Here is a 13,052-nt window from a genome sequence, read left to right as displayed (position 1 = left end):
CCCCCTCATTTTGTTCCTTTGCAAATTAAATGTTTTAAGTGTTAACACTTTATTCCAATCAAGATGACTTCAGGTGTGCCATACTTTTGTCATAAGTAAGACTGTTAGCGCTCTAGTTGTTCTTTAGAACACTCTGGAACATTCTGTCATTGGGCTATAGTTGGGCTACATCTGGCTGATATTTGGGCTACATTTGTTTTTTTTGTCTCTGGTGGCCATCTTTGGGCTACATTGGGCTACATTGGGCTACATTTGGGCTCTAACATATATATAGCCCAATGTAGCCCAATATATATTTTTTCAAAGTTAATTTTCGTAAAAACCACTGGAGCACATATCTTGAGACATAGCAAAGGCACATCTTTAGAACACTCTGGGACATTCTGTCATTGGGCTATAGTTGGGCTACATCTGGCTGATATTTGGGCTACATTTGTTTTTTTTGTCTCTGGTGGCCATCTTTGGGCTACATTGGGCTACATTGGGCTACATTTTGGCTCTAACATATATATAGCCCAATGTAGCCCAATATATATTGTTTCAAATTTAATTTTCGTAAAAACCACTGGAGCACATATCTTGAGACATAGCAAAGGCACATCGGGCTACCAGTCCCTACAATTTTGCCAAGTTTGGTGGAAAACCATTCAGCTGTTCGGGCTAAAAGTGAGTCCAACCGCCCTATGGAAATTAACATGGGGAAAACACGTTTTGGGACCCCCTTTTATCTCGGCCCTCCCTTGACGAATCCCCCCAAAACTTTCAGGGAAGGACCGGAGCGCCGCGAGGCAAAGTTAAGGAAAATTTCAGGAAGATTCCTCAACCGGCGCCAAAGTTATTCCCAATAGAATGTTGCGATTTCCCTATGGAAAACAATCCTAACTATGTATACCTACTGGCTATCGCCAGTAGGTAATATATATATATATATATAAAACGCCAAGGTTGCCCTTGAGAGAAAGCCACACCCACAGGGTTTCAGCACAACACCTCACAAGCAGCAGCGTTCAGTCAGGCTGCGTGCACTCCATCTGGCCATATGCGTTTCGAGTTCCCTTGAGCTCTTGATCACTGGCGGCATGAAGCGGGAAACAGGTAAGTAAGAACAGCTGGTTTTTATTTTAAATATGAAGTCCCGCCCATGTGGGCGCACCAAGGCATGGTGGTCAAAGGAGTTCCAAATATTGCATGCTTGACTTCCACGTTCATTAACCAAGTGGATCCTGCTCCCACTTCTATTCAATATTACTCCTGTAAGGTTGGAACGCTCTGCCAGTCCTCCTATACAGCTGCTAAATCTCCAAGCGGATGAGGCCCATGTGTCCCACACACACGTGTTTACGAGTACAACGGGCCCGCAGTTCAGTGTTGGGGCTTTCTCGCGGCCGGGCTAGCCACAAAAACACAAAACGCCAAGGTTGCCCATGAGAGAAAGCCACACACACAGGATTTCAGCACAACACCTCGCAAGCAGCAGCGTTCAGTCAGGCTGCGTGCACTCCATCTGGCCATACACGTTTCGAGCTCCCTTGAGCTCTTGATCACTGGCGGCATGAAGCGGGAAACAGGTAAGTAAGAACAGCTGGTTTTTATTTTAAATATGAAGTCCCGCCCATGTGGGCGCACCAAGGCATGCTGGTCAAAGTAGTTCCAAATATTGCATGCTTGACTTCCACATTCATTAACCAAGTGGATCCTGCTCCCACTTCAATTCAATATTACTCCTGTATTTAAATTAAAAACCAGCTGTTCTTACGTGAGACAACCACAGCACCAGACTCCCTTCGATCAGTGAGGCATATTTCCATATGCAATGGCGGCGACACGTGCTGCCACTAACTCTGTTCAACACATGCCGATCTGCTCACGTGGAACTGTGTCCTGAATGACTGTGACCCCAAGTCCATGGCAGCGACCACAGCACCAGACTTCCTTCGATAAGTGAGGCATATTTCCATATACAAGGCCGGCGACACTTAGTGCCACTAACTTTGTTCAACAGAAGCCGATCCCTCATGTGTAACTGTGTCCTGAGTCCTGAATGACAGTCACCCCAAGTCCGTGGCAGTGACCACAGCATCAGACTCCCTCTGATCAGTCAGGCATATTTCCATATGCAATGGCAGCAACACGTTGTGCCACTAACTCTCTTTAACACAAGCAGATCCTGCATGTGTAACTGTGTCCTGATTCTGAACGACAGTGACCCCAAGTCTGTGGCACCCAACACAGCACCACACTCCCTTTGATCAGTGAGGCATATTTCGATATGCAAGGCCGCCGACAATTAGTCCCACTAACCCTCTTTAACACAACCCGATCCCACATCTGTAACTGTGTCCTGACTACTCAATGACAGCGACCCCAAGTCCGTGGCACCGACCGCAGCACCACACTCCCTTCGATCAGTGACGGGTATTTCCATATGCAACTACAGCCTCCAGTAGGCACGTCACTATCACAGTCCTACACCCTACATATTATCCTTTTAGTATCCTCGTTTCAATAACTTTTTTATATCAGTTATAGCTTTACTACAATGACCAAATAAATCTTCAAATGCAAACTAACATGGAATAGCAGTCTACACTGCAGGCAGTACAGCTCACAATTCCAGTTTTAAATGCTAATTTCAAAGAACAAGATTGTACTCTTCGTCAGTGTATTCTATACTTATTTCATCTGTTCATCATACGCATACACTGCACTCAGTAGGGATCACAATGAAAATGATTTCTTCATTCATTAACAGACCCCCCAGGATATGGATTAGAAAATTTAGCTGCACAAATATGGAAATTTAGCGGCACAAATATGGAAATTTAGCGGCATTTTTGCGGCCCTTTATTTTACTCATAATCATTCATTTTCAGCCTTAAATCAATGGAAACTGTTTTAGCAGAGTATTCCACTTTGAATAGGAAACCTGGGATACGGAACAGAGGAAGCAGTCCACAGGTGAAGGCTCCTTAACCATCACCTCCCCCTCCACACACCCACCAGGCATTTCTGCTCTGCCAAACTGGCCCTGGCCCCCACCCCACGGGTCCACAAGACCACAGATGGAGGAAGATCGTTCTGCTACCTTGCTGCGAGGGCTTGGAACTACCTGACTCTACATCCCAGCCAATCACCGTCTCTGCCTCAATTCAGGAAGGATCTTGCTCTTCGACTGAAAAGCAGATCCACTCCCGCCAATCAGCAACTTGAGAGCCTAACGGGTGAGTAGTCGTGCTTTACAGTTGACGCTGTCAGCAGTTTGAGTGTTAAGGTCTCTGGGAAGCCTGAGGGGTCTTGGCTTGTAGAGAAGCCTCCTACAAGGGGCTGGTGGCTTGCCCCTAACCCAGTTAGTCCAGTGTGGCCTGAGTTGCCTTTTCCGTGCTCAAGATCACACCCTCAACGGCTGTTACGGTGAGAACAGTTCAGGCACATGGAGGTCACAGTGCACAAACAGATGGCTGTTTCACTCTAAGGTTTCCTGAGCATAAAAAAGCACAAGGTAATTTATTGGTGTAATATGTTGTAGTGCATTGGGGTATGTCTATGGTGCGTCTCTTTAAAGTCATTTAGTCTGTCCCCTGGGGAGAACTGTAGATGCTGTGATAACCTAGTGGAATGAGCCCACGCACCTTCCAGATGAACCTTTCGTGCAAGTTGACAGCAAAACATTATGCAAAGAGGAATCCTACTAAAAATAGTTTGCTTTGAAATTGCTTTATCCTTTTTAGGACAGAGAAACCGACAAACAACTCCTCATTCCTTGATGAAGTCAACATGCAAACTCAAGCTATTCTGTGGTCTAAAAGCTGCAGACAGTACTATTGTTGAGGATGATAAAAAGATGGAGGCATAACCTTTCTGTAACTAATACAAATTGAAAATCTCCTTCAAAAGAATGACAGTCACATTGGGAGCAACACAAGCGTGTGATGGAGTTCTGTGGCAACAATGCAAGCAAATTGATGAATGTGGAAGCTAAAACAATAGCCACCAAAAATACAGTTTTTATATTAAGAGGATAAAAGGACAAGAATACATTGGCTCCACAAGAGAATCCTTTAAAAATCTCTGGATCACATTAAGCTTCCAGGCAAACGGGACCTTAGTGAGGAAGTTTTCTGGAGACCCTTCAATATGTATTAGAGCGAACATTGTTCAGGGGGAATTTTGAATTTAAAGTGGAAACAAAATGACCTCGTATTGTCCATACATTGAGGTTCTTTTTTACCAAGAAAGGAACAAAGTCCGAAATTAGAAGTACCCTGAAAGAAAATCTGTCTTCCCTATGGTCAGAGCTCCAGGAGGAAAACCTTCGCTGATAGGTGAAATTGATTGATTTGCTTCACCCCCTCTCCTGTTGAGACTGAAGGTGTTTCTGTTTATTTAGGTGTTCTGTATAGAGATTAAATGCTCTATTCACCTGTACATGCAGAACATTGAGGGTGCTAAAAGACGCTGTAACTGTGAAGAAGAGCCCCCAACAAAAGGGACAGTGTGGCTGTGTCTGGTGAGCCCTTAAACTCTGCAGTGACCCCCTAAAGGCTTGAAACCAGACAAGAATGGTCCTCTTCTGTATTTCAGAGATGCAATCGCAATTTCTTTATTTGCCAGACTGTATCAACATTTTATAGATCTTCACAAATACATTACAAATATTTATTTTTTAATCAAACCCACAATTTTCCAGAAAAACATATAATGGTCTTGGAGAACACCAGTATCTGTGACAATAAACATGTAATCTTCCTGAAATTACCTCAATATGCCATTTTTTCACAAAAAACTTGACTTCACAGTACCAACTCTTTATAATGGGCATGAAACAAATAACACTTGTTTTTGTGCAGAAACAATGTTATTCTGTTAACAAGTGTAAAAGCTGAGACATGGAACATTATATTTACAGTAGTTGATAAGTGAGTATAATAAATACTACCCCAGAGCCTAAAGCCAGAGACTCAATTTCCCCATTTATAAATGCAATTCTATTTTAAGCATGCTGCATTGCATCATAGCTGCTTTTCAAACAATCAGATGATTCTGCGCAGAAGAAAAGACAAAGTCCTCTGTATTATCAGATATCAGGGAACTTCGGAGCCAAGCAAAAACAGCAGTTCATGGCAGAAGATGAAGGTGAAAAAGTAAACACAAAGATCTGTGAAAACGTCTCCCATTTTGCTGTAAGTGTCCATAGAGCAGTTGATCAATTCTGAAGGGATTCCAGATAATAGGAGAGCCGCAGTTAGCACGGTCGTTTTCAGCTTCTTTTCCCCCTTTGGAAAATACTTTGACAATCCCATGAACGCCAGTTGTAGAGTTAAAAATGGAGCAAAAATACTTGCTTACAAAACCCCTGACTCCAATGGCAAGAAGAACACTTCCAGTCTGAATATTCTAAATGAATCAAACTCTTCCACTGCATTGCCATTTTCTGGATTTGGTTTTTCACGTATCTACTGGTTTCTCAACTTCATGGCCTCATCAAACCTAGATAAGTATTGGTTTAGGCCAGGCCGCGGTACTGGCTGCGCAGAATCCGTAGATGCCACATCACTGCGACTGCGAAGGCGAACAGCACTGTTGTTATCATTATTGAGTTTTGAGGTTTTTATGAAGTCCATTCTTTCTCCCAGGGGGTCTTTGAGGTCTGTGAGGCCACCTCGATTGTCGTTTACTGCTGCCAGGGTGACGGCATCACCCCCACGCTTAGTAACAGATGAAATGAGCAGGGAATCTGGCTTGTCGTGCGCAAGCTTAAGCTTCGAAGATATATGTTCATTCTCCATGGCTGCCGTAGTCTTGTAGCCCATGATCTGATTCATGCGCTCCTCGGAGTTTAGCAGCAGCTTCCGTCGGCGTACCTCAGCTCTTTTCTGGGAGGCAGACATGGTGCTCGCAGGAACAGAAGAGCAGGAAGCCTCGCTGTTGGCAATTCTGGGCGTGCTGCTCGAGGCTGCTGATGCTGCCGCAGGAGCGCTGGCTTCTGAAACATCCGGACAGCCCTGGGAGTCCATGGTCACAAGGGAAATGACAGACACAGTGCGCTCGGCTTTGCGCCCCTCTCAGTCAGCACCTGCACTGTCTGCACAGCATGGGAGTGCACGATGCACAGCTGCAGCTGGAGCAATAGAAAGGAGACACTACTTTGGATTTGGTTCGTGGTTCCTGTTGCTGGCGCACCTTAGCTCATAACTCTATACCTTGCGGAACCCGCTCCGCGGGTCCCGCAGCGCCGTGTGAGCCTTCCTTGAATCTGGGACTGTACCTGTGGGTGCGTGTGCGTTCGCAGGGCTGCGAGTGTCGGGACCAGGACTCCAGATCCCAGGAGTCCTGGTAAACCCGCCCCGCCTGTCACCTGGCCGCTCTCCCTGCTCGCCCCGCCCCACCGACAGCTTAACAGCTTAACTGCCTGCCTATAACAACAAGTACCACTTCCCGCGGCGCAGGAGCGTCCCGGGAGAAGCCCGGGACAAGGGCGGGACCGTCTGTGGCCTTCAGGGGCCAAAGGAGGCTGGGCTGGGCCCAGTCCCTAATATCCATACTTTGCATATTGTTGTATTAAGGTTGTATTAGGTCAGTCGGTATCTGGGGCACTTAACATTCTAAGGTCTTCCATAGCTATGTCTAGTTCACTACCCTCCTGTGTTGGGGTCTCGATCCTTGGGCCTCTTGACAAATATTTTGAGAAGGCAAACAAGGAAATCGATAAAGAACTTTTACTAGCGGAGAAACGTGCCGAGCGACGTCGTTCTATAGAACAACTTAGAAAAAAAACATTGACTTTCCCTCTAGATGTAATTACTACACAAGATTCGGGCAGTACTGGTAGGTTGGACAGAGATGCCGATCTATTCAGTACTGACCATATCCCTAGTATTTTTCGCGACCACAACACAACTCCCGTCCATTCTGCCATCAATAGTGAGGATAATATAAACAGCCCTTCGATTGTTTCTAATAGTCTTATTGACCTAAACACCCCAGTTGCCCGTCCATAGCACCACAACTCCATTCAACCTTTTCCAATCACCCAATAGATATTGTAGCACCCACTGAGACAATTCCGATACACACCAAAAGTGATACTGGAATTAAGCCCATGAATCTACGTAGGGTTTTTCGATCCCCACCAAGGAAGAAAAGGAAAAAGGGCGGGGTTAAAAGAAAAGGCCTTAATCACCTGGGCTCTCCACCCCTTCTAGTAAACCCCAAAACCAAATTAATTGTCCATTATGTGAGGGAGGTTTCACTAGGTACCCACTCCCCCCTATTCCTCCTTGAAGAAATATCACCCATGTCCAAAAAAGAGTCTATAGAACTATTCGACCAAATTCTAAAATCTTATATGCTCCCTCTTTTGGAGAGAGTTAGGATTCTGGGGGAAAAAATGGATTGCCTTCTAGCAAATGCTGATCCGAACAGAATTCCCCATTCAACGAACACCAAGGATCAGTCCCAACCGGAATGCAAGCCTAGTACCACCACTTTGATCCCAAGTAAACCTCACAAAACTAATGGAAACATAACCGCTAATAATACTAATGCCCTCCCAACATCAACTAAACCGACGTTAGTATTTAAGCCAGCAAAAGAGAAGTCCTTGTCGGCTACAAACAAGCTGACCACTCCTATAAATAAGCCATCTAGGCTCCTAGGGGTAGATAAAACCAAAACAACACCCCAAACAGCATCATCAAATCGTAAGAACATAGTGGACTTACCTCCAGAGTCGGCAAACTTTGTGATCCTTTTAACTGGTGTTCCCCCGATCACAAATGGAAATTCTGAACACAATTCAAACTTGAAAAACAAAGTTATCTTTTGGCTGAGAACAAATAGACCCCTCCCAGCCCACTTAAACGGTGATATCATCTCGGTAAGAAGATGCAATTGGGTGGGCCTTCGCCCGAAAGATTTAGATGGAGACATTGTGATCATTAATTTTAAGGACCACAGAGTTGTTTCACATATAAGTGATTGGTACCCAGGAAATAAGGAAGGAGGTGTTTCAACTCGAAACTTAAGCTATTTTTACCCAGAGGCCCTGCTTAGACCCCCCGCCTACTCCAGTTCAAGTAGAAATATTCACTCCCTGAATATGGCAAATTATACACCTTTCTTTTCCCGCCCCGCCAATAATCCCAACATTTCCTTTCCCCTTCGTCCTTGCCGTCATCCGTTTAGCCACTTCCCCACACCAAACAATCATACTAATTACACCCGATACAATGAGTATTGGAACATCCCGTTGCAAAACCTGTACGAACCATATTCGGGGTTGGACTTTAATGACTGACTTGTTTTTCCTCTTTCAGATCTAGAGGCTAACCTAGATTGTACGGGTATCTTTTTTACCCCAGAAAAGGTTCCCCCCTATGGTAAAGCATCAAACGATAAGTTAACGTACTGTGGAAATGGGAAGTATGATCTTTCTGGTGGGGTCCGGGGTATCAAATTGGAAACAGAAGTTGCGGTTCAGGTTGTAGTGACTGCAGAGGTTGATGATTTGGTGATTGGCCAAAATGGAGGGTCGCTTAATGGTTGCCGGGAATCTGTGTTGGCAGTTTATGGTGCAGCTGAAACTGATAAAAGGAGTGACATTGCACCCCTTCAGGATTCACCAAACTTTAGGGGCACCTCTGATGATAATGTAGCTCCACTATCACAGGATGTAGTACCCTCCCATTTTAAGGCCAATACTACTGTCTTGGCGGTTTCTAGCGGCATCAAGCTTGGTAGTTGGAATATAGCCGGGCTTGAGTCTCGTATGTGTAACCCGGACTGGGTGATTTATACAACAAGGCGATGTTTGGTCATTCCAGGAAACTTGGGCACTTTCATCGGTGTTCTTTGTTGGATATTTAAATTTCAGCAAACCAGCAATTAAAGGTCACAGAGGGCGTGCTATGGGAGGTTTGACTACTTGGGTTCGCCAGTATGAGGGTGTAAGAGTGGAGGAGGTACCAATTAATAGCCCTGATATATTAATGGTTAGAATAAGATCTCCAAAAGGCCCTAACATTCTTTTGATTAACATATATGTTAGGGGCATCCAGGGCGGAAGGGTCTCTCCAACCCTCCGCCTCTTGGATGATTTTCTATCAGGTGCAAACGGGTTCACGGTTGTGATGGGGGATTTTAATTCCTGTTTTGAACCCCTGAGTTTAGATGATGGCTTACTCACTAAGGCTGAAGATATGACCTGGGGGATTCCCCAGCTTGAGTTAGCCCCGATTGTGAAATGGACGCAATCTGCTACATTTATTAAAGGGTTGTGCCTGGACCAGGGTTTGCGAGCACTAAATGGTAGAGTGCGATCTGACAGGACGGGTAGACACACCTTTAGCAACGGCAGACACAGTAGCCGTATTGACTATATACTAGTCGATGTAAAGATGTGGGCTGCAGTTGAGGATATGGTGGTCATGACCCGCCCGGAAAGTGATCATGACACGCTAGTGGTGGAATTAAGGGACCACAGTTTTCTTGGGTCTGAGAGCTGTAGGCCAAATGTCATCCAGCATGAAGTCGTACTTAGTAACGATATGAGAAGGGTACTTTGGCCAAAAGTCTCTGTTATTGTTGAGGCACGTAAGGAGATTAGATCCTTGGTTTCTAACTCCTTGGAAGAAATAACTAGTTATGGGACACAGGACGATATTAATGTAAATATCACTAATATTCACACCAGTCTATTCTTGGAGTTGAAAAAGCTGTTTGTGAAGACCATCTCCAAGCAGGGTAGGAGGGGGAAACTGAAAACTATAACCTGGTTTGATGAGGAGTGTCGTCGGACTCACGGGGATCTGTTTAAATCAATAAAGCAAAAGAACCATAGCCAAATTAGGATTTGTAGGAAGGCATATAAAGATGCTAAGCATAAAGCCAAGTCCAACTGGGATGAGGAACGGTGGTTATCACTAGCCGAAGCATGCAGCTTTCGGAATATGCGACAGTTCTGGCATCTATTAAAATGGGGTAAATCCCAGGAAGATCGCCCAAGCCCTGCCTCGGTTGGTCAACATCAGTGGGTATCCTATTTTGAGGAACAATTTAGGAACTATAGTAGTGCTCAGGTTGATATTCCCTGTCCTGTTCCGGTTGTTCCCCTTAAGTTCACGAGTTGCGAAGTTAAACATATCCTGCAATCTATTCCAAGGGGCAAGGCACCTGGCCCGGATTGTATTCCAGCTGATTTATTTCAGCAGGAGCAGGACCTCTGGGTCCCCTATATAGTCCATCTGGCTAATGCTTTAGCCTCTGGTGCTAAGGTCCCCGAGTCCTGGTTTGGGGCAGAAATCCTGCCAATCTACAAGAAAGGCGATCGGTCGGTTCCCTCAAATTACCAGCCGATCAGCCTTATAGATGCGGTACAAAAAATCTCAGCCCGCCTTGTTCTTGGAAGGATTCAGGACTGCATTGGTGAGTTTAACATTCTTACACCACTCCAGGCTGGCTTTCGGTCCCATGTGAGCACCTTAGACCAGGCTTTTCAGTTCATTCTTCTTTATTGGAAGACTGTCATCCTAGGTAAAGGTATTCTCTACGCAGCCTTTGTGGACTTAAGGTCTGCATTTGACCTTGTCCCGAGGGCAAAGCTGTGGGACTGTTTAGTGAAGCTGGGTATGCCAGGCCCCCTTGTACGCCTCTTGGTGAATCTACACGGCCAAACTTTTGCCCAAGTACGTTGGGGCAAACCAGGGGAGGTAACAGATAGATTTCCAGTTGCTAAAGGTGTAAGGCAACGGTGTGTTTTAGCTCCCACCCTGTTTTCTTTATATATAAATGGGGTTACTAATTATTTTGCCAATCACCCCACTGATGCCCCGTCCCTGGCTGGAATGAAAATCCCTTTGCTCATGTTCTCAGACGACACTCTTTTAATTTCCAAGACCAGACAGGGTCTTCAACAGGCCCTCATAAGGTTTGAATTGTTTTGCTGCGAGCATGAGCTGGAGGTGAATGTGTCAAAAACAAAATGTATGGTATTAAGAGGACACTCCCCGATTACAGCTAGGGTTACCATGGGAGGCACATCCCTCGAACAAACCAAACTGTTCACCTACCTTGGAGTCACGTTTAGCGAGACCCTTAGTTGGACTCAACTGGTTGACCTATTGGCATTAAAGCATGCGCAGTTAGGAGGAGCCTTGCTCAAAGAACATAAAAGCTCCTTTACCCGGCCCATGTCCCCTTTAATGAAGATTTATGGAACGAAAGTACTACCATCTGTTTTGTATGGGGCGGAGCTCTGGGGCTTCCGTAACCTTGATCCCTTGAAATTTGCCCAAAATAAATTTCTTAGGATGGCCATTGGTCTCCCACAGTCATCACCGCGGATCCCACTTCTGTACGATCTTGGGTGTCAGCCTGTGGAGGACCTAGCCAGATTGCGACCATTAGCATTCTGGCGACGCCTCTGGACAACGCCCTAACTTCAGCTCTATGCAAGAGCATGCATTGAGGTTAGAGATCTTCCCGGCTCCTCTAACATTGGTTGGTTTAAAGATCTAAGAACTACCTTGTGTGCCTTGGGGCAAGGAGAACTATGGTTAAACCCCGAAACTGCAACCTTCCCCTCCAAAAAGGACTTGAAGCTACAATATTGGGACTGGGTTGTAGATAATAGACATTCGGGATTGTCTGTTAGTAACCTTACTGGTACATTTGTTGTTATGAAGGATGTCCCCTGCTTCGAAAAATACTGGGATGTTATAACCAAGCCCCTGGACCGTAAATTATTTCACCAATATAGGTGCGGTTCTCTGCCTTTAAGGGAGCTCACTAAAACGTGGGGTAAGGGTGGGCCTGGGCACTGTCCTAGATGTTCAGGACAGGATGAAAGCGTAAATCATTTTCTTTTTGTGTGCCCGCTGTATACTGCCCCTAGATTAAAGTGGTAAAGCCCAGTTTGTAGAAGCTTGGGAACACGATCAGCAGCAGATGCTAGTAGGATACTAAAGACAGATCTGTCGCCCATGATTGTAACTGGTGTAGCGAAATACCTAGGCTGGGCCTGGATCCTAAGAGCATGATTCATCAATTTCGACTTAGGTTCCAGCCAAAAACCATAGGCTATCCATTGATTGTGTGTTAAAGCGTACCCACCTATTGTGCCCGAACTACTATGGTTATTTGACTAAGGATTTATTGTAACTTTTTTAAACTAATTGTCAATGAAGTTTTGTATAAACGATTTAATATGGTCTTAGATTGTTTTAACACTATCCTATTCTATTTTAATAACAACACATGTATTTTAGCGATTGTAAATTGTGATGCATGTCTTTTATGATGTAATAATCGAATACAGACTTCTTGATACAATAGAAAGGAGACACACCATCCGTGTGCTACTGGCCTTTACTGCTGGGTAAGCCTTCTTGGAACGGAGATTTGAAGTTTTCTTTGGAAAATGTACTCCTCAAACTAGAAATACAGAAAACGTTCTAGATTCAGGACCCATAAGTAATGCAATCAGCTAACAGAGGTTCAGTTAGAGTCTTTGCCTCAATGCAAGAGGAACCTGAGCCTACCATTGTAAGTCCCTTTTTTCTTCCAGCAACAGGCGCACATCGTTTCCAATCAAATGCCTAATGTTGCTGCTTGAAACGGAAGTGATTTCGCTGGCACTTTTGTAAAAATTGCGGCATTTTTACAAAAGCGCCGATTTCGCGGCAAACCGCGAAATCGTGAAATCGCGACATCCTGGAGGGTCTGATTACTTACAGATTCCATTACGCAAGTAACTATTACAGCTTCAGATCTATATAATATCCTTTTAGTAGCCTTTCTTCTTGAACATTTTTTATATCAGTTATAGATTTAGTACAATCACCAAATTCATTTTCAAGTACAAACGAACACTCATTAGCAGTCTAAACTGTAGGCAGCAGAGCTCACAATTTCAATTTTGGACATGTGGTGCCAACTAACACTGTCCAACACAAGCCAATCCTACATGTGTAACTGTGTCCTGAGTCCTGAATAGCAGTGACGCCAAGTCCATGGCAGTGACCACAGCACCAGGCTCCCTTCGGTCATTGAGGCAT

General features: G+C 44.9%; 1 pseudogene; it reads right to left on the bottom strand.

Moving 5' to 3' along the window:
• Positions 1-5,025: 5,025 nt before the first annotated feature.
• LOC144771751 (guided entry of tail-anchored proteins factor CAMLG pseudogene) lies at positions 5,026-6,014 on the bottom strand (annotated as a pseudogene).
• Between the last annotated feature and the right edge of the window lie 7,038 nt (positions 6,015-13,052).

Source organism: Lissotriton helveticus, chromosome 8 (assembly GCF_964261635.1).
Source record: "Lissotriton helveticus chromosome 8, aLisHel1.1, whole genome shotgun sequence".
NCBI lineage: Eukaryota > Metazoa > Chordata > Amphibia > Caudata > Salamandridae > Lissotriton > Lissotriton helveticus.
Note: the sequence above shows the minus strand (reverse complement) of the source record. Positions and strands in the feature narration are given on the sequence as shown.